Raw genomic sequence first — 24,524 nt, forward strand, 5'->3', positions numbered from 1 at the left:
ACTATCTGTGGTTTCAGGCATCCACTGGGGTCTCGGAACATATCCCCAACGGATAAAGAGGGCTGACTATAGTTAAAATCAAAGAGGAAAAAAATCAGCAAAGGAGATGAAGGAGCTGCCAGTGAAGTAAGAGTAATCCAAGGAAGTCTGGGGTTACAGAAACCAAAAGAAAACAAGACTTCCCAGCGGAGGGCCTGGTAATCTTTGCTGAGTGCTGCGGCAAAGTTCTGGTAAGAAGAGCACAGTGACCATTGGGCTTGGCCATCTGGAGGTCACCTGCCACTTTGCCAAGAGCCCTTTAGCACAGACGGGTAGGAACAGGTGGACAAGAGAACACAAGGCAAGAAAGAGCAGTGGCAGCTCTAGAGAGCCACTTCCAGCTAGGTTTGCGGTAAAGGAGAGGAATGGGGAGGTAAGAAAATTGTGTTTATTTGTTTCTGGTTTTGTTTTTGTGAACCTTGATTCTTGAGCCTCTGTGGAGGGAGGGATGGAGGGCAAGTGGAACGAGCCAGTAGAAAGGAAGACAGCAATGCCTGAGGACAAGAGATACTCGCAGAAGCCTGCCCAGGAAAAGGCCAGAGGGGAGTGAGGGCAGGTCTGAGATAGGCGCAGGGACACATGACTTCCGTAGAAACAGAAGGAAAGGCACAGAATACAGGTACAGGCTGAGTTAAGTTGGAAGTTTTGCCATCAAGAAGATGAGGAGGTTTCTAAGTGCTTGTTTCTTTTTTTCCCCCATGAACGAGAGGTCAAGGCCATCAGCTGAGAGTGAAGGCAGGAGAGGAGATACAGGCAGCTTGAGGACAGAGGGGAAGGTGTGAACGGTAGCTCTGGAAGTGAAGATACTGAGGAAGTGTTTGTCAGTGGTTAAGTACCCACTTGAGATTTGTGTCCCCAAATGTAAAAGGAATCCCATCCTCATAAGCGGTGGATTCTGCAAGAACCCGCAGCTGCCTGGGTGCAGGCGTGACAGCTGGAGAGTCGGCGCTTGGCCGGTGAGGCTGTGGGAGGGGGTTGCAGGGCCGTGATTGTAAGAAAGAGCCACACTCTGGGCTGAGATGAGAGGGAGGTGTCTGATGAGGCAGTGGCAGTGTCGGTAATAACCGAAGGTCTCCATGGGCTCGCAAACCGGTTGCACTGGAGGACCAGAGAAAGTGAGCAGGAAGTATAGAGACCGGAACACTTGAGTTTGCAATTTCAGTGGTGTGCATTTAGTAAGGTCTACAGTGTGAAGGGCTCTGAGCAAGGAAGAGGATCACTAGATAGGGTGGAGGAAAAGGTCATCATATGAGTTGGTTGAAGAACAAAGCAGCCGGGATACTGAATGGATAAGCCACCTGAATATCAAGGTCATCAAGAATGGTGGCAACTCAAGGAAATGAGAGAATTCTAAAGTCATTAGTGAGCGGGGTGAGACAGGGCGGGCAGAAAGGGCAGCCACCCAGAAGGGCAAAGTCTGGAGACATGAACTTCAAAGGAAGGGGTTGAAGAAGGAAGCAAATGGCTTGGAGGTGGCCATGGAGGCAAAGCACACACTTGTCCCATCTCCAGGTGCATCGGCAGCATATGAGGGGGGAGAGCCAACCTGCCTCCATGTAGCTGCAATGGAAGCAAAAGTCTGAGTGCAAATCCAGGCACTGGTCGGGGTAAGAGGTGGAGGAGGCTCAGAGAGGGATGGAGGCTGTAGGGGGGAGGCTGCTGAGATGATGGGCAGGGTGGCAGTTGGCTCAGATGACTGCGTGTGCAGAGTACCATGGGCTAAGGGTGGATGACCTGGGAGGGGGCTTGACCTTCTGGAGGTGACCGAGGTGAATGGGGGGGGCGGAATGATGGTGTTAGTGTTGCTGATCTCACAAGAATCTGGTTTTGTAGCAGGAAATGTAATGACATCTGATCATTTCACTTCTCTGATTAAATACCTTTAATAGCTTCTCATTGCACTTTGGATCAAGTCCAAACTCCTCAGCACTAGGAAGAAAGTCAGGCATGGTCTGGTCCCTCCTGCCTCCCCAGCCTCACCTCGAGTCTGCCACAGCATGAATCTGAACCCAATTGCATTTTTTTTTTCTTGCTCTTTTGATATTTCAGGCAGTACAGCACAGTGGTTAAGCGCAAAGATGCTGGCTCCAGACAGTCTGGGTTTGAATCCTGGCTCTTCTACTTTCTAGCTATGTGACCTTGGGCAAAGTATTTGACTGCTCTGTGCTTCAGTTTTCTCACCTGCAAGATGGAACAAATAATGGTACCTTCCTTAGAAGGCTGTGTACTTCACGTGTGTTAGTTGTAATAATTATTCGATCCTCAAGCCATTCCCTTAGCCGGGAATACTCATGGAATTCATATTGTCCCCATCCCCACACTCCTTCCACTCAACTACATACCTTCGGGGTCAACTGAGATATTCCTCCCTGCGGGTAGCTTTCCCTGGCCCCCTAAAGGGTTTACAGGCTCCACCTCTGCACTCCTGTGGCTGCTTATTCTACCGTGATGCCACCGTGTCCTTGTCTGATGACTCTCACCGGATGATTTGCCACTGTCTTCTCAGAGCCTGTTACTCTGCCTGGCACACAGTAGGTGCTCATAACTGTTTGTCGAATGGTAGAATGAATGGATGCCTCCAGAGGGACAGGTAGTGGATCCCAGACCGAAGGGGTGTGGGGCTCTGCAGACGTTTGTAGAGCACAAGCAATGTGTTGTCTTAGCCCAGGTCTGCCTCTGCCCGGAGTAGGCCCGCCCTCCATCTCTGCATGGAACTTGCTCGTGCAGGGAGACTTCTGTGGCTTATATCGCTCTTTTTTCAGATTGAATTTTAGTTTAGGGGGGAAAAAAGATTCTACCTTGAAAAATTTGAAAACCACTGGTCTACCAAGTGCTCTCTGAACTCCTTTCTAGCTTAAAAGGTTGTAATAAGCTCAGCAGCACCCAGCCCTTGAGTACAAGGACCCTGAGGGATAGCATTTATTCCTTTAGGGTCCATGGATTCAGTTAGCAACAAGTTTCCATGAAGTCTGTAACACATCAACATGAATTTTATTTATCTTCAAGCGTACAAAACATGGTGTGTGCACATGAGAAACGTTTTATTTTTTCAGCCCATGGACAGTGCCTAGTGTGCCCAGGCCCAGCTGGCCATACCTAGGCCTGCCAAGGGCAATGCCCCCAGCTGTGAACCTGGTAGAGTCCTAGCTCTTCTTTCTCCACAGGGGGAATAATAAGGGCCCAAGGCTAATTCCAGAGGCCTGGCCCTGAGAAAATCAGCTGCCTCTAAAATGTGGCTCACATTGAGCAGCAACTCACCCTGACCTTTGACACTGCGGAGGTGACCACCGCCCTGGCGGCAGCTCGTTGCAGCGGGCACGGAAGAGACCAGAACCACCACAGCCTAAGTGCAGACAGGCACTGTCTGAACCACAGTCAGGTTTCTTGAAGAGAAAGCAAAAGCTACAGAGCAGAATCTGGGATGAAAAAGTCTAACAGTCTCTGACTAATAGGCCTAAACCAATCCACTGGTTTAACAGCGTCAGCTTCTTTAGATAAATATCAGCAGCCTCCGAGGCAGATGGGGCGGAGGCAGCGGCATCCATCCAATGCCCCAGTCCCGCTCACCCCGCCACCTGGAGGCACGCTGTGATGAAAGCGGGTCTTAGACCAAACTTAACTCCGCCAGACTTGTGTTTATTTGCAAGTTAGACACAAAAACTAGAATCAGTGCTTTTAAGCCTGGGAGGTAAACGAAGGGCGAGCTGCAAGCACTCTGCTTGAAAGATTCACTCAGGTCAAGCACAGGAGTCCCTCGGGAAGCATGAGGCGCAAACTCAGGGGCCGGGACCTTGCGGGCTGCCCAGGGTACGATGCCCTGAACTCCCTCTGATCCCCGTACCTCGTTTTGCAAGGAAGCTGAGCTGTGTGTCGCCTTTCTCGCTAAGCTTCCTTCAGCACTGCTTTTTCTCCCCAAATGGATGATTATTTTCGACATTCCCGATGCCAATTAACAAACTCATGGCGTAGATTTCTGTATTTGAAGAGCGTGAGCGGTCTCCTCTACAGCGCGGGCTTCTGAGTAGGGCACTTCGAATGTTACCTGCCTGCCTTGAGAGTGTGGATTGAAGTCAGCATACTCACGTGTGCTACCCCTTTTCACAAAGACCTACTTTCAAGCAAATTGTTACGCAGGCAAAAGGATACAAACACAGAGATGAAAGGGGCCTGAGAGACTCTCTAGTGCAGTTGGGTTTGTTCATTCATTTATTCATCCATTCATACGTTTCTGAAATGCATGTCTTATGCCAGCACTGTTCTAGGCACTGGGATTAGAGTGGTGAACAGGAAATAAAGTCCCTGACATTATGCCACTGGGAGAGGCCGATGACAAATAAAACCTAAGTATATCGTCTAATGCCTGGTGGTGATAGCTCCTACGAAGGAAAATAAAGCAGTGTCAGAGTTACCATAGCTCCGTCCAACAGAAATGTAGTCGTGTGTCATTTAACAAAGGGGATATATTCTGAGACTCGCGTCATTAGGTGATTTTGTCGTCATCGTGAGAACATCATAGAGAGTACTAACACGAACCTAGTGGCATGACCTACTGCACACCTAGGCTATATGGTATAGCCCATTGCTCCTAGGCTACACACCTATACAGCATGTTACTGTACTGAATACGGTAGGCAACTGTAACACAATGGTGTTTGTGTATCTAAACATTGCTGAACATTGAAAAGTTACGGTAAAAATGTGGTAAAAAAAAAAAACAAAACCAAAAAGCCAAACAAAATCAGTACACCTATATAGGGCATTTACCATGAATGGAGCTTGCAGGACTGGAAGTCGCTGTGGGTGAGTCAGTGAGTGAGCGTAAAGGCCTTGGATATTACTGTGCACTACTGTAGACTTTATAAACACTGTACACTTAGGCTTAGAAAAAAATTTTCTTTCTTCAATAATAAATTAATCTTAGCTTACTGTAATGTTTCTACTTTATGAACGGAAATTTAAAAAAAATTTTTTTAAACTTTTGACTATTTTGTAACAACACTTAGCTCAAGACACAAACATGTTGTATTTTCTTTCTTTATATCTTTATACTGTAAGCTTTTCTCTATTAAAAAAAATTTGTTTTTACTTTTTAAACTTTTTTATTAAAAACTAAGACACAAACACACACATTGGCCTAGGTCTCCACAAGGTCAGGATCATCAATATCACTGTCTTCTACCTCCACATCTTATCAGAGGCAATAACATGCCTGAAGCTGTCATCTCCTGTGATAACAATGCCTTCTTCTGGAATTGCCTCCTGAAGGGCATATCTTCAGGCCAAGGCCAGCTTACAGTTAACTTTTTTTTTCTAAGTAAAGGGATGCACTCTAAAACAACAGTAAGAAGTATAGTATAGAGATTATATAAATCAGTAACATAGTTGTTCATTATCATTATCAAGTATGTTATATAAGGCAGTAGTCCCCAACCTTCGGCGCCAGGGGCCAGTTTCATGGAAGACAACTTTTCCACAGACCGGGCTGTGGGGGTGGCGGGGAGTGGCAGAGCTCAGGCGGTGATGCGAGTGATGGGGAGTGGCTGTAAATACAGATGAAGCTTTGCTTGCTCCCCGATACTCACCACGGACTGATACTGGTCTGTGGCCCAGGGTTGAGGACCGGGGATGTAGGGTACCTAATTGTATGTGCTATACTTTTATACACCTGGCAGTGCAGTGGCTTTTTTCACAACAGCATCACCACAAACTTATGAGTAATGTGTTGCACTCAGACATTATTGGGACCACCATTGTATACGCAGTCTGTTGTTGACTGAAACGTCATTGTGTGGTGCCAGAGTGTATAATGAATGCTGCTTATGTGATTTTCGGTTTCCTAGAAGCCACATTGAAAAGAGTAAGAAGAAACAGGTGAAAGTAATTTTATCGATACATATTTTATTTAACTTAATACAGTATTTCCAAAATATTACCATTTCAACATGTGATAAATATAAAAATTAGCAATGAGGCATTTTACATTCTTTTTTGAAAGAAGTCTTTGAAATTCGGTGTGTATTTTCCACATACAGCTCATCTCGGTTTGGACTGTCACGTTTCAAGTGCTCGATAGGCACAAGCAGTTAGTGGCTACTCTGTTGGACAGCACAGGATTAGCAAGTAAAAGGACAATGGTCATATTTTACATGGGGTGGCTGAAGACCTTGTCTCTGAGGCAGGTGCGGATCTGAGTGAAGTAAAGCAGCTGTCCCCAACCTTTTTGGCACCAGGGCCCAGTTTCATGGAAGACAATTTTTCTACAGACTACGGTGGGGAAGGGATGGTTTGGGGATGATTCAAGCACATTATGTTTACTGTGCACTTTATTTCTATTATGATTACACTGTGTATGTGATGAGATAATTATACAACTCACCATAATGCAGAATCTAATGCCGCCGCTGATCTGACAGGAGGCGGAGCTCAGGCGGTGATGCGAGTAATGGGGAGCAGTCATAAATACAGATGAAGCTTCGCTTGCCCACCCTCCACTCACCTCCTGCTGTGCGACCCAGTTTCTAACAGGCCATGGATCGGTATCAGTCCGAAGCCCAGGGGTTGGGGGCTGCAGAAGTAAAGGACCAAGCCTTACGGACATCTGGAGAATAATAGAGACTGCCAAGAACAAAGGCTGAGAGGGGGGAATAAGTTTGGCATGACAGACAAGTAGTAAGAAAGCCAGTGTGACTCAACTGGCATGTGCCTCTTCCCTTCACCTTTCTCTTCTTTTCCTTGGAATGCAGATGCAGAGCCTGGAGGTGCAGCAGCCATCTTTCAGCCCTGAGGGTAGGCATAGGCTCTGGAGTCAGACTGTCTCTGTCAAATCCCAGGGCTGCCATTACCAGCTGCTTCTGAAAATATCTGTGGCAAAGGAGCAGTTGTTTTTCCCCTGTCCACTTCAGATCAATACTTTTGTAAAGTAAAATAAAGTGGATTACTTTGAAAGAATGAAATTTTAAAAAAGAAATGAGTGTATGAAATATAAGACCAACTTTTTAAAGATAACTTTATTCAAGTGACATAAAATAGCTCTGTCAAACTGACGCGGAACACTTATACTTGATTTCTGTACTTATTTTGTAGCAGACCACTGACAAGCAGTTATATCCAAAAACAACATTTTGAGTAGCAATGAGTTAGTTATAGTACCATAGGTTAGTTTTTTAACCCATCTGAACCTCAGTATCCTCATTTGAAATATGGAAATTAGTACCTCTTTCATGAGCTTTTTTTTGGGGGGTATGGATTAAATAAAATAACCCCTATAAAAGCTAGCCCAGCAATGTCAGTAAATGTTAGCTATTACTAGTTACTACATGTTTGTCTCCCCAGTTGGCTGCAAGCCTTCTAAGGACAAAGACAACTGTGGCCTAACTTTATAAACCCAGCATTCTGTGGTGCCTATAGAGTAGATATGCAGTAAATTACTGTGGAATTCTTGAAAACTGCTTTGAAATCATCAGGTAAAGGGCGTTTTGGAAAAAGCAACCCCTACCATTTTTGTTCATTCATTCATTCATTCATTCATTCATGATGTAGCACAATGAAATGGATTTCAGCTTTGGACCCAACCTAAGTTCAAATCCAGTTTCTTCCATGCACTAGGTTTAGCAAGTCGCTAGCTCTTTGAACTTCAGTGTGCACATCTGAAAAATAAATAACACTCACCCGATCAAGTTGTTGTGAGGATTAAATGAGAGAATATATGCAAAACACCAGGGTGTCTATAAATGGGAGCTATTGTTCCTGCTCCACGGCAAGTGCCTGCTAGCGCAGACAGCTGTGCTGAGTGCTGACCAGAATGGAGCCTGGCATTTCTGGCTTGGTGAGCATTCCTGAACCTTTTATTGGCAGCACTGGAAGATTCGAGCAGCTGAGAGCAAACTGGCACCAGTGTCTGGCAGAGACATAAAAACGGGACCTCACCCCATCGGGCCTTGTTCTTGCCCTGCCCTGCCTGGAGGCTGGTTCCAAGCACTCCCTGTGACTGTGGGTGGTGGGAGGTGTCTGCTTTGAAGTCAGCAGTTGCACCCAAAGTCCTCCCTGCTTAAAAAAAGAAACCCAAATCCTATCCTCAACAATAAACTTCTCTGTGTGGCCTGCCACCCTGGATAAAAGTCTGACAGTGCTTACCACTTCTTTAGGGCCAAAGGTATAGAAACCCTCTCTTAAAATGCAAGCTCCTGGCCAGGCACAGTGGCTCACGCCTGTAATCCTAGCACTCTGGGAGGCTGAGGCTGGCGGATCCTTTGAGCTCAGGAGTTCAAGACCAGCCTGAACGAGAGCGAGACACACCCCCCCTACCAAAATTAGAAAAAATTAGCTGGGCGTGGTGGCGCGTGCCTGTAGTCCCAACTACTCGGGAGGCTGAGGCAGAAGGATCGCTTGAGCCTAGGAGTTTGAGGTTGCTGTGAGCTAGGCTGACGCCATGGCACTCTAGCCCAGGAAATAGAGTGAGACTCTGTCTCAAAAAAAAAAAAAAAAAAAAATGCAAGCTCCAGAGGGAGACCCTAAGGTATTTGGGCCATCAACCCCTTAACTCAATAGAGTTTCTGTGACATGACCCTCACAACACTCTTTGGAGATGGATTCGTTTTTTATTAGTTTTTTTTTTTTTTTTAATTGGGCTAAGACACACATAACATTTACAACCTTAACCATTTTTAACAGTACAGTTCATTTTGAACGGAACTGATGGTGAAGTGTAAGTGCATTTACTGTCACCACCATACATCTCTAGAACTCTGTCGTCTGCCCCAGCTGAAAGGCTATACCCTTTAAACAATACCTCGCCATCCCCCACATCCTGCAGCCCCCGGCAACCACCGTTCTACTTTGTCTCTGTGAATTTGCCTACTCTGTGTACCTCACGTAAGTGGAATCCTGCAGTATTTGTACTTTTGTGACTGACTCATTTCACTTTGTTTAATGTCTTCAGGATTTATCTGTGTTGCAGCATGTGTCAGAATTTCCTTCCTTTTTAAGGCTGAATATGATTCCTTTGTATGTAGAGGCCACATTTGGTTGCTCTATTCATCCACTGATGGATACCTGGGTTGCTTCCCCATTTTGGCTATTATAAATAATGCTGCTAAGAACATGGCTTACAAATGTCTCCCCGACTCTGCTTCCAGTTCCTTCGGTATATACCCAGAAGCAGCCGTGCTGAATCATGTGGTAATTTTTAAAAAATGTTTTTGAATACTTACCATACTGTTTTTCATAGTGGCTGTGCCATTTTACATTTGCACCAAGAGTGTACAGGGGTTCCAATTTCTCTGCATTCTCACAAGCACTTGCTTTTTCTGTTGGTTTTTTTTTTTAAATAATAGCCATACTAATGCATGTGAGATGGTATCTCATGGTGGTTTTGATTTTATGATTTATTCGTTTTTAATCACCATTTTGCAAAAGAGGAGTCTGAGATATACAAGGTAACTTGCCCCGAATCACCCAACTCATCTGCAGAGACCAGCCTGCCCCCTACTCTGTTCCTGGGGCAGCTCTGGAGGGAGCAGCTGAAGCCCACAGGCCTAGAGTGTGGGCCCTGCTGCACCGAAGCAACCTCTCACCCATGTCTCAGCCAGCCCACCCTCCACCTATCCCGTCGTGCGAACCCGTGTTGAGGCCGCATGGACAGGGAGGACCAGGCCAGTGCCAGAACTTGGGAGCCTTGCTGCGTGTTCTGAGCAAGTTTGGCTCTGCACTCTGCAGAATCAAGTCGTCAAGCCGCAGAAAACCCTCATATGCTTCATATTCCTCATTTGCAAAAGAGTGCTAGATAAGAGCACCCACCTCCTAGGGTGGCTCGAGGATTAGATGAAACCGTAAAGAGAGGTCTTGGCGCAGTCCCTGCACACGCAGAGCTTTCTGAAACGCTGCCTGCCATGAGCCCGGCATAGAAGGGGACACCAGGCCCCGGAGAGTCAATCAGGAAGGAGCCCAGTGTCAGGGGTCCTGTGCCCTGCCCTCCTGCAGCTCCAGGCCCAGTGGGGGAGACAGATGTCACGTAAATATTTACATGAGCTCATGCTCCGTGGCAGCGGGAAGAAATGCTGAGAAGGACCCCATGGAGCAGGAACGGGCAGGTTCTGCCCAGTGCTCATTCCCCTCATTCCCGCCAGGTGTCTATTTACATAACAGGTAAGACAGCAGCACTCTGGGGCCTTGTCCTGGAACTGAAGGGACAAGATTAAAAGACTTGCCCCTGCACCTGCACTTTAAAATTCTCGGCTCCTTCTTGGCTAATTTTTGGTGTTCTAAACTAATAATCTCCTTTAATTCTTAGGGGAGAATCAGCTGTCTTTTTCTTTCAGGCAAACGTACCTGTGAGCTGGTTTCAGGATTTTTTTATTTTTAAAAAATACTCAAGTGATGCCTTTTTAGAGTAGAAGCAGGCATCGAGGCAGGATTTGAGGGTTTGTGGAGATGCTCTGAGACACACATCAGCTCTGTGCGGGCAGGCAGACCGTGATCCTGTCTGTGTGGCTGAGTGTTGCACACCCAGGGTATACGATGCCCGCATTCCCTGACCCGTCATAAATATCGCAGTAAGTAGTTGTTGAATGAAGAGGTTCAATCCAACCAATATTTCAAGCACCCATTATGTGCCAGGCAGTACTAGTATTGATTAACGTTCATAAATAAAAGCAGCCATTTACTTGGGTACCATGTGCCCAGCACGAAGAAATCTAAGCCTTCCATGAGGCAGGAAGTACTATCCCCATTTGGGCAAATGGAGAACCTGAGTCTCAAGGGTGCTAAGGGTTTTGCTGACGTTCTTGTATCCAGTACGTGGCAGAGTCAGGATTTGAACCGACATCTCTCTCATGCCATCACCTGACTTGCTTGACTTCTGTGCCCTGCTTGCTTCCCTGTGTGTCATTAACCCCTATTCATGCAGATCAGCCTGTGCCTAGGGAAAAGGAGTGAGCCTTACATCTTTTCTTTCTCTCGGTGGGTTTAGAGAGGTGCACACATTCCCCCCGCCCCGACCCCCAGCTTGTGAAGAACCACAGAAGCATAGAGCTGGAGGAAAATGTGGAAGATTCTTCTCTTGGTGCTGAAGGCTTGGGTGGAGTTTGCAGAAGGCCCTCCCAGGAGCTAAAACTAGCTCTTTGGTAAGTACTCATACAAGGGGTAGAGCGCCTGCCTGCCTGCCTGCGGTCATTGCTGGCCTTGCCAATTAGATCCCCTTTCATCTACTGAGCTTCAAGAGCTTTTCCCCACTTAACTTGTTAATCTTAGCCCCATCCCTCTGATGCAGATGACAAGCTTAATTAGTCCTAGTCAAGAGACAAAACAGAGCCAGGAGACAGCGGCAGAGCCAGAAGAAAAACACTGGGTAGCTTATTCCTCTCTCCTGGCCCACTGTCTGTCTTGCTGAAAGAAGTGTTTTCAGTTCTGCCTTGAATTGGCTTCTGCCCTGCTCTTCGGTATCCCAGTTGTGAAAGTAAAGCCTCGTTGGTTTGAATCTTAATGCACAAATTTGAGTGTGCAAAAATAAGTTGCTTTCCTCTTAGCTTTAAGTTCAGCTCAGTGTCACGTGGGCCCTCCATCTCCCTGGGCTGATGGGAGATTCGGTCTCAGCTTTTACTGGTGCTAACTGCGCCTCACACCCTAGAGGCTGGGTCAGTTCTAGGGCCTGTAAGCAGAGAAGAATGTCTTAGTGGTCCCCGCAGTGGTGGACCCATCCTGGCATTGCTGAGCCGCCCGTAATCTAGGCCTTGAGGTCCGGGGCTCTATTGCGTGAGAATGTAGGCCTAGCGGGCCACGCCAGGTGTTGAACGGAATGGCCCCTCTCTGTGGTGCTGCAAGGAAATGGGACTTGAGTGTCACCTTCCACCCAGCTCCTGGCACCCTCAGATCTCTCTTACCTCTTCGCCTCAGAGAATCTGTCTCTACAACTTAAGGCTCTCTCCTCCCCTCCAGGCCATACTGCACAATCTCCTTAATGAATTCTGACTCTTGCAAAAGCCAGAAAGAGAAATTGTCCCTCAGCAACTCTGGTCAGCAGATGCCCCCGAGGCAGAGGAAACAGAGGGGCCTGGAGATTCTCTTGAGATGTGTGTGTGTCAGTATAGAGAGAGGAAGACAGAAACCCAAAATGTGCTGGCGTTTTTATTCTACCACAGAGAAAACAGAACACAACTGACATCCCATAAGTTTTCCTTAAGGTCCCTGTCAAAGCAACGTCCCCAAAGAGGAATTAAGGTACATTGGTTTCCTAGGGCTGCCATAACAAAGTACCACAGAAACAACAGAAATTCATTTTCTCACAGTGCCGGAGGCTTGGAGTCCAAGGTAAGGTGCCAGCAGGCTTGGTTTCTCCTGAGGCCTCCCTCCCTGGCATGCAGGCCGCAGCCTCCTTCCTGTGTCCCCAGGTGGCCTTTTCTTTGTGCACAAGCATCTCTAGTGTCTCTTCTGATAAGGACACACCAGTCATACTGGATTAAAGCCCACTCCAACTAAATCACCCCGTTAAAGACCCTTTCTCCACATACGATCACATTCTAAGGGCCTGGAGGTTGGGACTTCAACATACGGATTTAGAGGGGGACACAACTTGGCCCATAACACAAGGGTTAACTGTGTTTTTAAAAAACATTTCTCAGTCTACCCTTTTGTCCTTTAGAAACTGCAACCACCTCCTTTCAGGCTTTGGAGTCTGTAGACCTGATTAAAATTCCTGCTTCAACATTTTCTAGTGGTCTGGCTCCAGTTATTTAGTGTCTCTGGGCTTTAGTGTCCCCATCTATAAAATGGAGCTGACAATAGTGTCAATCTTGGAACATGTTGAGGGGATTAGGTGAGATAAGGTTGGTATTTACTTAGCACAGTGACTGAAATACAGTAAGTGTCCATGACGAAAGCCATCCTATCACCGTGAGTGATTCTAACTCTGCCTTGAAGTCTCAGCACAGACGCCACTTTCTCCAGGAAGCCCTCCCAGGTGTTTCGAGCTTGGGTTGGAGGCATCACCTGGATATTTCCCCAATCACAACACACTGGATTGTAAAGATCAGCTTAAGTGTCCCTATTGCTTAGGGCATGAAAACATCCATGAAGCAGGTCCCCATTCTCATGTGTGTTTGACACAGCTGACTGTCAGAGGCGGCATATTGGTTATTGTCAGCTGCCAGCTGCCCAGAAAATATTACAGGAAAGAAGGAAGGGAGGGCCGGATGGACGTAGGAAAGTGAGGATCGTCCAAAGCGGGGTTTCTCATCCTGGGCGCTGTGCACGTTTGGGATAGACAGTTCTGTTTAGGGGCTGCCCTGTGCATTGTTGGAGGGTTAGCAGTGTCCGTGGCCTCCACCTCCCCCCTCCCAGCTATGATGACCAGAAGTGTCTCCGGACACCGCCACATGTCCCCTGTGGCCTAAGCCAGCAGTTCTCAACTGGTGTGTATCAGAACCTCAGAAACACAGATTGCTGGGCCCCATCCCCAGAATTTCTGGTTCAGTGTGTCTGGGTGGGGCCTGAGAACTTGCGTTTCTAACGAGTTCCCCGGTGCTGCTGGGGCTGCTGGTCAGGGGCCACTTGGGAACCACTGCCGTAAAGGCCAGCAAGGCTCTGTTCTGGTCTCAGTAACTTGAAGAGACATGTGCTGAGCACTTTTGTGCCTGAGGCTAGAGCTGGCAGAGAAAAGAGAAATCCCGTAGACTTCAGCTCATGAGAAACACATTTACACAGACCTCCCTCAGTCTGCAGGCACCGAGGAGACAGCAGGGATGGAGGGAGGGAGAGAAACAGAGAGCCACTTCAGGTGGGGTCAGCCCGGAGCCAGGACAGACTCCAGTGGGGCAGGGCAAGGTGGGATGAGGAGCCCCAGCCCCTACCCCACCCACCGTAACCTCCACAGAAGCCCTGCGTTCACCGATATTCACTCAGTAAACACTTGTTGAGCACCAGCTGGGGGCCAGGCATCCCTCTGGGCACTGGAAATACATGGAGGATGTAGCAGAACAAAAATCCTCCTTGCCCTCTTGGAGCTTACATTCTGATATGGTGACACAGGATGCTAAATAAATTGTGTAACGTGTTAGAAAGCAATATGTTCTCTGGGAAAAAATAAATCGGAGTAAGTGGGCCTGGAGGTGGGAAGGGGGTTACAATTTTAAATAAGGTGGCTAGCAGTGGTGTGCTGGTGTTTAACAAATGGCTTTCTGAGGGGGCAAAGCCGTGATTTGTAGCAATGGCCAATTTCTGCGGTGTAAATATTCTCACTATGGTGGATTGCAAGCTATGAAGTTGACATCGATAAACGTGAAATCTGGAAGTGCACAGTAGCACAGCATATAGTATTTCCACCATACAGATACAATGGATGTAAATAACATTAAATATAGATGTTATAATAAAACGTAAAATGATTAGGAAATGATGAGATCTGAGGGCTTTTTATCTTCTAATAAAATTTATTTAATTATAAGTTTACATAACTTAGTTTTCATTAATGTCTGTGTTTACTAATGGGATCCCAAATTTCCTGAAAGTTTAATAGGCAGCTCTCGTGAGCTGGTACTAGCTGGCTCCGGCACGCCACCGGTGGGAAGTCCTTGTTGAGAAAGTGACATTTGAACAGAAACCTTGAAGAGGTGAGGGAGCAAGAGGTGACATCTGGGGACAAACACTCTGCTTCCTTCCTGGGAAAAGCAGCATCTCAGGCCTGGTGTGTCCACACAGCCGAGCCCTTGAGACTGCTGTCCCCCAAGCCTGGACACTGTCTGTTGTCCTGCTGTGCTTCTCCTTCAGGGCCCCCATCTCACTGACGACCTGTTGGGTAGAAGTCCTTATTTCTCCTGGGCCTCCTTATATCCGTTCTGGAAAAACAGGTGGCTGTGAAGGTGGTATGGATAAATGACCTCAAGTGAACATTGTTCCTCCATGATGCCATGACACCTTGAACCCAGCTGTTTCAGCTCTTTTCATTGTTCTTCTGTTACTCTGTCCATGTCTGCCCACCCAACAATCTGTGGAGCCCTTTCTCAGGTGTATGAAAATGCCCAGCTCACCGCTGATATTCTACGAGTGCCCAGTTATTGAAGGGGTCCGCACTGATCTTAACCTGGGGTGGTTTAAGGCATATGTGAGTTTTCATGATCACCTTTCTGTTGGGTGAAAGTCCACAGGTTGAGCCCCTTCTGCCGTAGCAACTTTGTTGGCATGATCACCTGCTTCCTGCTCTGCCTTCGTAAGGCGAAGGAGAGCTCGGTCAAGCCAGCCACCGCCTGTCAGGCCTCGGGTTTGGGGCTTTATTTAGGTTGTGTTACTTAATCCTGGAAGAAACCCAGCAGGTGGGTGTCTTATCCCCATTTTACCTATGAGGAAAATGAGGGGAAAGACAATGTCATCCAAGGTCACCTGGGTAGCGAGTGACAAAGCTTTCACTTGACTGCATAGCTTGTGTAAGAACAGGTTCCAGGCAGTAAAGAGGTCAGATGTAGAATATTAACTGTGACAATCCCAGGTGGCACGGCTGAGTGCTCATTAGAACCGCAGCTGTGCTTGGGAGCGCAGAGGAAGAAACCGGTGATTCCACCTGGGGCAGGTGGCCCGGGAGCACCCGGCCACCTTAGAGGCTGCAGCCTCAACTCTGTCTTCTGGCTGCAAAAGGTTTGGGGGCTCAGGGCTTTCCCACTGGGAACACCAGGTGTTAGTGGGACCTCAGAAGACAGGTTTTCAGGGAAGTGGCTCAGGATCCACCCCCACCCCCAAGGGCCTTGGGCCAGCACCATTTATGTATATATGTATGTATTTATTTATTTAGTCACCAAGGCAAGCCAGGCTAATATATTTTTAAATATTAACCTTTTTCCCCTTGGTGTTTCCCCCTTGATGCAATATGCTGGTCTGAGTCCATACCCCAGGGGAGGGAGGTGTCAGGGAAGAAGGTACATAAAGTCTGCTGCTGTCTTCCTGGTTTTGCTTTCCAAAACTTTGAGTCCTCAAAGGAACAAAGAGGATTAGGGCATCCCCAGAATGTCTGGGGGAAAATACAGTGAAGCCGGTCTTGGGGAGGTAGAGAGAGAAGTTACCGACAGCAAGGTGGGTGCAAGGGACCCCCAGAAGCACAGGTCCCCAGAGCGCTTTGGGAAGCCCAGGGGCAGGGGGATGCTCTATCTCCTTCCTGGGCAGAGCCTGGGAGACCCCACGAGGCAGTGGCTGCAGAGTCGAAGCTTTAGACAGACCCAAACTCCCCTGCTCCAGCCTGGTACAGAGGCAGCAGAAGGATCTTGTGCCCTGGCCACGCATGGGGGCGGCAGGGAGCCCCACCAGACCGCAGGGGGTGCTGGAACACAAACAAGGCCTCTGGGCACTGCTGCTGGAGGAGCAACCAGGACACTGCGGGCCTCATCAGAAGCCTGGGTAGATCAGTGAAACACAAAGCAGCTCCCATCCCTCTGCTCCGAGTCCTGGCATGGCATGATTTGTGGAAACTTAGCCACAATCCTAGGAAAAGGGTGAGGGAAACCCCAAACTGACAGCGTTTCAGCCTCTGTCTCCCTGGGGGTATAGTGGCTCACAGTGCAAATTAAGTTACAGAGTCATAAACTACAGAAAATATTTATTGAGCCCCTAAGAGTGTAGGCACTAGGCAAGAAACTGGGGCTGGAGGTTGGGGGGAGAAATGAGTAAAATGGGAACCCATCAGTGGTCCCTCCCATTCAGGTCACATTCCTGAACAAGTGATGCCAGGGCTTGGCTATCTAGACACGCCCCTGTGTGCACAGTCGTAACTACTGATGTTTATTAGGCACTTTGTGCTAATCCTTACACCAAGGGTAGTCTTTGTCCCGTTTTAGACAGGCTCCTGGGGCTCAGAGACATAGCAGGTTTTGCAAGGGCACACGGCCAATAATTTCCCCCAAACCACACAGCCAGCAAGTGGAGAGTTGAGATTCAAACCCACATGGCTGCCACAGGTTGAATTGTGTCCTCCCCAAAGATATTAAAGTCCTAACTCCAGTACCTGTGAATATGACTTTCTTTAGACAAAGGGTCTTTGTAGATGATAAAATTAAGATGAGGTTATTAGGGTGGGCCTGATGCATTACACCTGTGTCCTTATAAAAAGGGGAAATTTGGCATAGAGACAGACACACACAAGGAGAACACCATATGAATGAAAGCAGAGATCAGGGTACTGTATCTACAAGCCAAGAACTCCAGAGACTGCCAGCAAAGCCCCAGAAGCTAGCAGGGAGGCACGGGATGGCTTCTCCCTCAGCCCTCAGCAGGAACCAACCCTGCCAACATTTGACCTCAGACTTCTTTGGAACTGTGACACAATACATTTCTGATGTTTAAGCCACCCAGATTGTGGTACTTTGTTACAGCAGCCCAGGATACTAATACAGTGGCTGAATCAAGAGGATGTGACTTAAACCACCGAGTTATACAGCCGTGGTGTTAACTCCTGTACTGCTGGTGCAGCTGAGTTCTGCAGAGTAGACTGCGTCTCTCTTCTCTGTCTCCTCCGTTAACCCTTCCTTGGGTTCTCCCATCTCCTTTGCACTAGTTTCTTCATATTTTTAATTGAAGTCATCTACACTCTTATCAAAGACCCGACTCAAGTACCGTAGGATTCTTTCTCACTGGGTCCCTGGGAATTCCAGAAACACACCTAGCATTCTCGGACCTCCAGAGTGTGGTTCATGCCATCCCTGCCTGACATTCTCTCCTCTGTCCGCCAGCAACCACCTGTTACATCTTAATCCTCCCTCAAGTTCAGATTGTCCGGCTCTCTCCTCGAACATCAGCAGCATTAAAACATTAAAGTGTTTTCACACTCAGAGTCATTGTGGGGGGTGGACATAGCTTCCTTCTTTAGTGTCTTGAATGCTTCTAGACGGCCCAGGAACGGCAGGTGCTTTAAAACTTTCCCTCATTCTAAGACAACTGAATCTGTAGATGTCAACCCGGAGTTCTTCACCCCTCCTTTCTCTTCTGGTTTCTCAATTTGCCTTCCCATGAAAAAGAAATATCTGCAAGTGCTATACTTGGCATATATCTGTCCTATTAACAGTTTTTCAATCCAAGCAATAAAAGCTTATTCCACTTCCTTCCTATCCCCTTCCTGTATTTTAACAAGCTTTTGTCAGCTCCTTGAGCTTGCCTCAGCAGAGATGATTTGGCCGGGTGAGCATTTTATTTTGGCATGTGGAGATGGTGTTGGTTGGCGTCTTCTATCTGAACACTGTGAAAAAACACAAACACAACAAAAACATCCAGTGTTAGGCCGTGGCCCCTCTCCAGTTCCAGATGAGGGCAGAAGCCCTGCTCCTCCGGGATCAAAGCGCCGGCCAGCTCCCCGAGAGCAGAGGAGTGGGAGCAAGGACACTGTGGCGGCTGCTGCCCAGAGGACACTGGCCCTGGAGAGCTGCTGGCCTGGCCCTTTGGTGGGGCTGTGATGAGAACTCTTCCCCTTTTGGGGAAAACAAATCAAACTCCTCTGAGGAAACCGCAACCTGGACAGGTTTTTCTTGGGAGGGATATGTTCTGATGTATGCCTCTTCTAGGTGGCTCAGTGCCTCCTTCCTTTGAAAGTTGAGAGCACTCCAGGCTGCTATGGGCTGCTTCCCTGAGGAGCCTCTGAACTGTACAAGGGTTGACTGAGGAAGCCTGCACTTGCCTGACTAAGGGGAAAGATGACTTACATGCTCCCCTTCCACCAACACAGCCCAGTGGGCCCACAGGCACAATCCACGCTAACAAGTGTTTACGGAGCTCTTATGGTGTGTTTAAAGCATGAGCTAATCACAAAGTAGGGGGAGGGGTGGTGGAAGCCTTCTTCCTTGCTTGCTTTTTAAACTCCACTTCAGTTATATTCTGTGCTGATGTAACAAAACTCTAAAGAGCAGTAGCTTTTATAAGACAGAAGTTCAGTTCTGCTTCATGTGCCTATCCAGAGGTAGGTAGTCTGACAGGGTGGTTCTGCTAGCCTCGTTGCATCTCTTTCTTCTCACGGTTCCACCCGAACCTCTGTATCCCAGTAAGGGGGAAAGGAGAAACATCTCATTAGCCCCAGATTGGTAGCCTTGAGTTACAAGGGATATTGGGAAATGTAGTCTCCAGCAGTGGAGTCCTATGTGCCTGCCCAAACCCAAAAAGTTTAAAATTGAAGAACAGATTTTAATGGACATGTACTCATCTCTGCCAACTTTTTGTTCTTTCTTTCCCTCCTTCCCTCCTTTTTCTTGCGTTCTTTCTTTCTCTCTCTCTCTTTCTTTCTTTCTTTCTTTCTTTCTCTCTTTCTTTCTTTCCTTTTTTTAGAGATAGGGTCTCACTCTGTCACCCAGGCTAGAGTGCAGTGGCATCATCATAGCTCACTGCAACCTCCAAGTCCTGGGCTCAAGCCATCCTCGCACATCAACCTCACAAGTAGCTAGAATTACAGGCATGTGTCACCATGCTCAGCTAATTTAAAACGTTTTTTTTGTAGAGATGGGATCTCGCTATGTTGGCCAGGCTGGTCTCCAACTCCTGGCCTCAAGTGATGCTCCTGCCTCAGCCTCCCAAAGTGCTAGGACTACAGGCATGAGCCACTGCGCCTGACAGCACCCTTTCTTTCACTTATTCACCCACTCAACAAATTATTTGTTGCGTGCCAGCCAGATGTTTGGCATCGTTGTTACTCAGTTGCTTATAATCCACCAATGTACATGCACATTCACTCAGCTAAAGTCACGTTGTGCTGTGGTCTCTAGTAGGAGTTCAAATGCCATGGATCCTCAGGGAAGGAAAGGTTCATTCTGACTAGGGAGACCCACCCATTTGTGCACACGTTGTCGAGCACTGTGGCAGGCAGCCTCCACGATGGCCCCCCAATGGTCCCCACGCCCTGGTTGTCACATCTGTGTGCAGTGTCCTCCCCTTGAGTGTGTGTGCTAGACCAAGTGGCTCACTTCTAACAACTAGAATAAGCAAAAGTGATGGACTGTCACTTCTGAGAGCAGGTTACAAGAGGACCGTGACTCCCATCTGGCTAGCTCTCCCTACCTCAGCCCTCACTCCGGTGACACGCAGCTGCTGTGCTTTGACTAACATCATGGAGAAGCTCATGTGGCAAGGAAATACTCAACAGCCAGCCAAGACCCAAAGCCTGACGGGAGCCACGACAGGGAGCTTGGAAACAGCGCCCCCCACAGTTGACCCCTGAGATGACTGCAGCCCAACTGAAACCTCGATTGCTGCCTTGTGGGAGACCTGAGCCACCGTCAACCAGGTTGCACCCACACCTAAACTCCCGCCACAGAAGCTATGAGCTAATAAATATTCTCATTTTAAGTTGCTACATTTCGGGATAATTTGTTACACAGCAACAGATGACTGATACAAACACCTACTATTTTCAGGTCTTAAGGTATTTGAGGTCTTAAGAAAAATGAGTGATGCCTGGGCACTGTGTCTGGGGACAGGGAGACAGGTATGCACACAGACACGGTACTTACAGTCGAAGGTGCTAGGTGTGATGACGGACAGGGGCTGAGCGTGAAATAGGAGCACAGAGGGAGGGATCCTTACCCAGAGGAGGAAGGGAGACGAGGAGAGTCGTCCAGGAGCGGAACATACTTCTAGGGAAAATTGAGGGAGGGTCATTCTATGGCTAGGCGACAGCGTAAGAATGCCTGAAGCGGAAATGGTGCGTTGTCTGCTGGGGGTGCAGCACTGTAGTCTGTGTGCAAAGCAAGAGGTGAAGGAAGGGGAGGCCAGAGAAATGACTAAAAACTAATCTAGTCTCATGCCAGTAATTTATCTTGAAATGATCGACATTATGAACTCCTGCTCTGAGTGAACGGCAGTAAAAACAAAAGAGTTAATAAAAGAAGTAGTGTGTTCGCAACAGTCCAACACCTGAATGTTAAGAAGCCAGATTCAATTACCTACAGAACACAGACAAGTGTAATTCGTTTCATTGTTTTGCTTATAAAATTTTGAGCCAGGCACAGTCGACATATTTCCCGGGAATAATTGTGGCTCCTGGTGAGAAACCAGCTCAGGTGATGTTTGAGGCATTTACAAGTGGGAAATTGGCCCTTTTAGCTTCAGGGTGTTACAAATCTATATTTTGAAAATCTGAAAAGAAGTTTGGAAAGAAAAGCTTGTTTTCTGCTTAGTTGATTGTTTCCTCTCTTTTTTTCTTCCTCCCACCTCCCCCCCTTTTTTTCTTTCCTTCCTTTTTTCCCCTTCTCTCTCCCCATCTTTCTTTCTTTCTTTCTTTCTTTCTTTCTTTCTTTCTTTCTTTCTTTCTTTCTTTCTTTCTTTCTTTCTTTCTTTCTTTCTTTCTCTTTCTTTCTTTCTTCTTTCTTTCTTTTTTTCTTCGGGATGCTGAAGAATCCATAATATGTCTAGACTCTAAGCATCAGCTTTGCAAAGGATGAAAAGGAAGTAAGCGAGCCCCTTGGGGGCTCATATTTGTACAGGCTGGATAATGTTTTAATGTCTGTCTTCCCCCCCGGACCTGTAAGCAGCTTGAGAGCGTGGGCTCCACCCTGCTCATCTTTATCACCTAACGCAACGTCAGCCCATAGTAGGTGCTTAGTAAATATTTGTTGTACAAAATTGAAATATACATGCTTATTTAAACACTGGTATTGATTGGGGCTCCTCCTTAAGCTAACCACTGTGCTAAGCAATTTGGGGGGATGTAAAGAGAATTACGAGCTGGCTTTTACCTTTGATGAGTTTTCAGTCTGGTTACTAGACTCTAGCGGAAACTATCTTATTCATCTTGGTGCCCCAGTGCCTGGGACAGTGCTTGGCACATAGCTGGCACTCCGTAAGCATTTGTCGATTAACTTCACGTGTCTGGGCTAGAAGAGTCTCTCCAGACTGGTCATGCTTTGTCTACCCCTCCAAATCTGCCAGCCCAGCAAACTCAGTTCCGCAGAATGACTCCCAGTGATCCAACAAACTATTATGGCTAGCCAGGAACAAAAGCCACTGGGAAAATAACGCATCACTTTTCATCTGGGTGTTTCAAAAGGAACTGGGGCATTAAAGTCAAGTCACAGTTGTCCCAATCAGATCATCTTTTCAAAGGAATTACAGGGTTGGGAGCCAGCAGCAACCACATACACCTTTGCAGTAATCAGAACCAGTGTTCGCAACACTGAAAGCAAAATCAAGTAAACAAGCTCGTGTTGTGGACTTCCTTGACCCAGACTTTCAGGAAGGAGCTGACACACTGCCCAGACTCGCGCTCACCCACATAGCTCAGAAGCCAAACAAACCCGAGAAGCTCGTGTTTTCCCAGCTGCGTGATGCACTCATTTCACCAAGCGGCTGGCCAGAAAACAAGGAAAAGGAAAAAAAAAAAAAATATGCCTCATTCAGACCACTCAAGGAAAGAAGAATTGCTTCAGCTGGCCTTTGTTTTTTATTTTCCTGAAGTATCAAGATATGTAAAAATAGAGGAAGTTAGATCTATGGCTTTTAGTTACTAAAAAGGAAACAAAATATTTTTTTTTTCTTTTAGAGATCTGAACATGTTATTACTCTTCTTAAAAACTTCAGTGACTTTCTAGTTTATAATCTTCAAACCCCTCCGTATCACTTCCAGGTCTTTCCCAACTTGTTTAAAACAACCTTTCTGGCCACGCTGGCCCCATTTCCTCCCACTCAAAGCTGTGAGCTGTGCCAGGCGCCCATTGTCTTAAATCCTTCATTTGCTTTCTTGCCTACATGCTTTTGTTCATGCCATTCCTTCTGCTTGGAATACCTTTCCTTACCTTAATCGAGAGAGAAACTCCAACTCACCTTTCGAGATCAGCTGAAAAGGCCATTTCTCACTGTCACTCGCCCTAATAGCAGAATTAGCTTCTCTTTCATCTGTCACCCCGTGAGACTACTTTGTGTGTGCCTCTTATTGCACTTTTTTTCCTGTATCATTCATTCACTCCACAACATTCATTGTCTTTGGACTTGACACCAAGTACTATGCTAGGTACTAGGGACCCAGGCATACAAGTCCCTATCTAGCGGGGAACTCAGAGAAGCAGATCAATTGTTACAAGACAGAATTATAAGTGTTTTAGTAAAGGTAAGCAGAAAGTGCTTTGGGAATCAGAGGAGGGTCACATACCCCAGTCTGAATGGGGGGAGAGAATTCCGAAGGCTTCGTGGAGGAGGCAACACCTGAACAGCCTAAAGGACAAGGAGTTTTTGTGTCCATCTCCTCACTCTTGGCAGAGCACTCCTTGAGGAAAGAGATCATAGATCATAGATCATATCAAATCAGGTCATTTATTCCACACATGTTTACTGAGCTCTTTGCTAGGAGACAAGCACTCCCAGGAGTAGCTTGGGAACTAGAGAATAGCAGTAGGGAGGGAGAGAAGTCAATGAATGAAATATTAGAGAAAACCAAGAATGAATCTCAGGTTTCCGGTTTAGGTGAATGGGTAGAGAGTGGATCAGGGCTGCCATGTGCAGTTTTGCAGGCTGTGAACTCACAATGGAGGAGGGGCAAGTTCAATGGGGAAGAGTCTTATTCTTGATACCACAGTGCTAATACTTGATTTATGATATTGGAATGGACTAGAATGGAGAGAACTGTTTTGTTTTCTTAAAACAATGAATGAATATCTTCTGTTCTCTCTTGAGTGGACCAGAAAATCCACTTTCCTGCTACATTCACTTGGCTCCTTACTTTGAGACAACAGAAATCCCTATCGTGAATCATTCATGTCTTTCTCACATCTCTTCTGTCTTTATTTTTTTATTTTATTTTATTTTTTTTTCTTTAAAACAGAAAGTCTCCAAGTATCTTCTGTCTTTAGACCATTTTGACACTTCTATCGGAGGAGATTTTAGGATTTTCTGTTTAAATGAAGCTTGAAAATTAGGTATAAAACAGAATAATGTATTAAGTGATTAATTTTAAATTAATTATGGGCTTATTAATAACATCAACTATTGTTAAATTAATTACCCAGAACTGCCTGTAGTTATTAGAATTATTTCAAGCTACAGTTTGATCATCTCACAGTAGAGGAAATATCCTTTAACCTGAAATTTTATTTCCTTTACTTCTATCCTATTTTTTCTATTATGTAGTGGAAGAAATTTAAGCAGGAATTTGATCATGAAGGGTTCTTTATTAAGACAAATAATCCCTTCAAAAAATTTTTAATGCATCCTTAATACACCCTAAATAATTCCCTCTTTAAAGTTTGGCTCTTTCTAAAACATCTCTTGAGTTACCATTCAACTTCCTATTACATTTAGACAGAAACATAAATCTTTTAATAAATGCACTACTTTAAAATGTATCCAGGCCTCTCAGTAAAATCAGCTCTTTATTATTCTTGATTGATATTCTTTGTCTTTTCTATCTCTTTCTAGCTGCTGGGCCCCAACATATGTATCTCATAAGAGTAGAAAATACCATCTACAAAAGACAGCTGGGACGGAAAGCTGAGCTATCATCCCTCTGCACTGCCTATTTTTTCTATTCAGCCTCACTGACAACATACTTA

At 46.6% G+C, this 24,524-nt stretch overlaps 1 long non-coding RNA gene across 1 annotated transcript; it reads left to right on the forward strand.

Moving 5' to 3' along the window:
• Positions 1–259: 259 nt before the first annotated feature.
• LOC142865844 (uncharacterized) lies at positions 260–21,222 on the forward strand. Its single transcript, XR_012915939.1, has 3 exons — positions 260–412; positions 11,006–11,159; positions 20,001–21,222. It is a non-coding gene; the product is annotated as an uncharacterized LOC142865844 (long non-coding RNA).
• Positions 21,223–24,524: the final 3,302 nt, after the last annotated feature.

The sequence above is a fragment of the Microcebus murinus genome, chromosome 2, assembly GCF_040939455.1.
Source record: "Microcebus murinus isolate Inina chromosome 2, M.murinus_Inina_mat1.0, whole genome shotgun sequence".
Taxonomy (NCBI): domain Eukaryota; kingdom Metazoa; phylum Chordata; class Mammalia; order Primates; family Cheirogaleidae; genus Microcebus; species Microcebus murinus.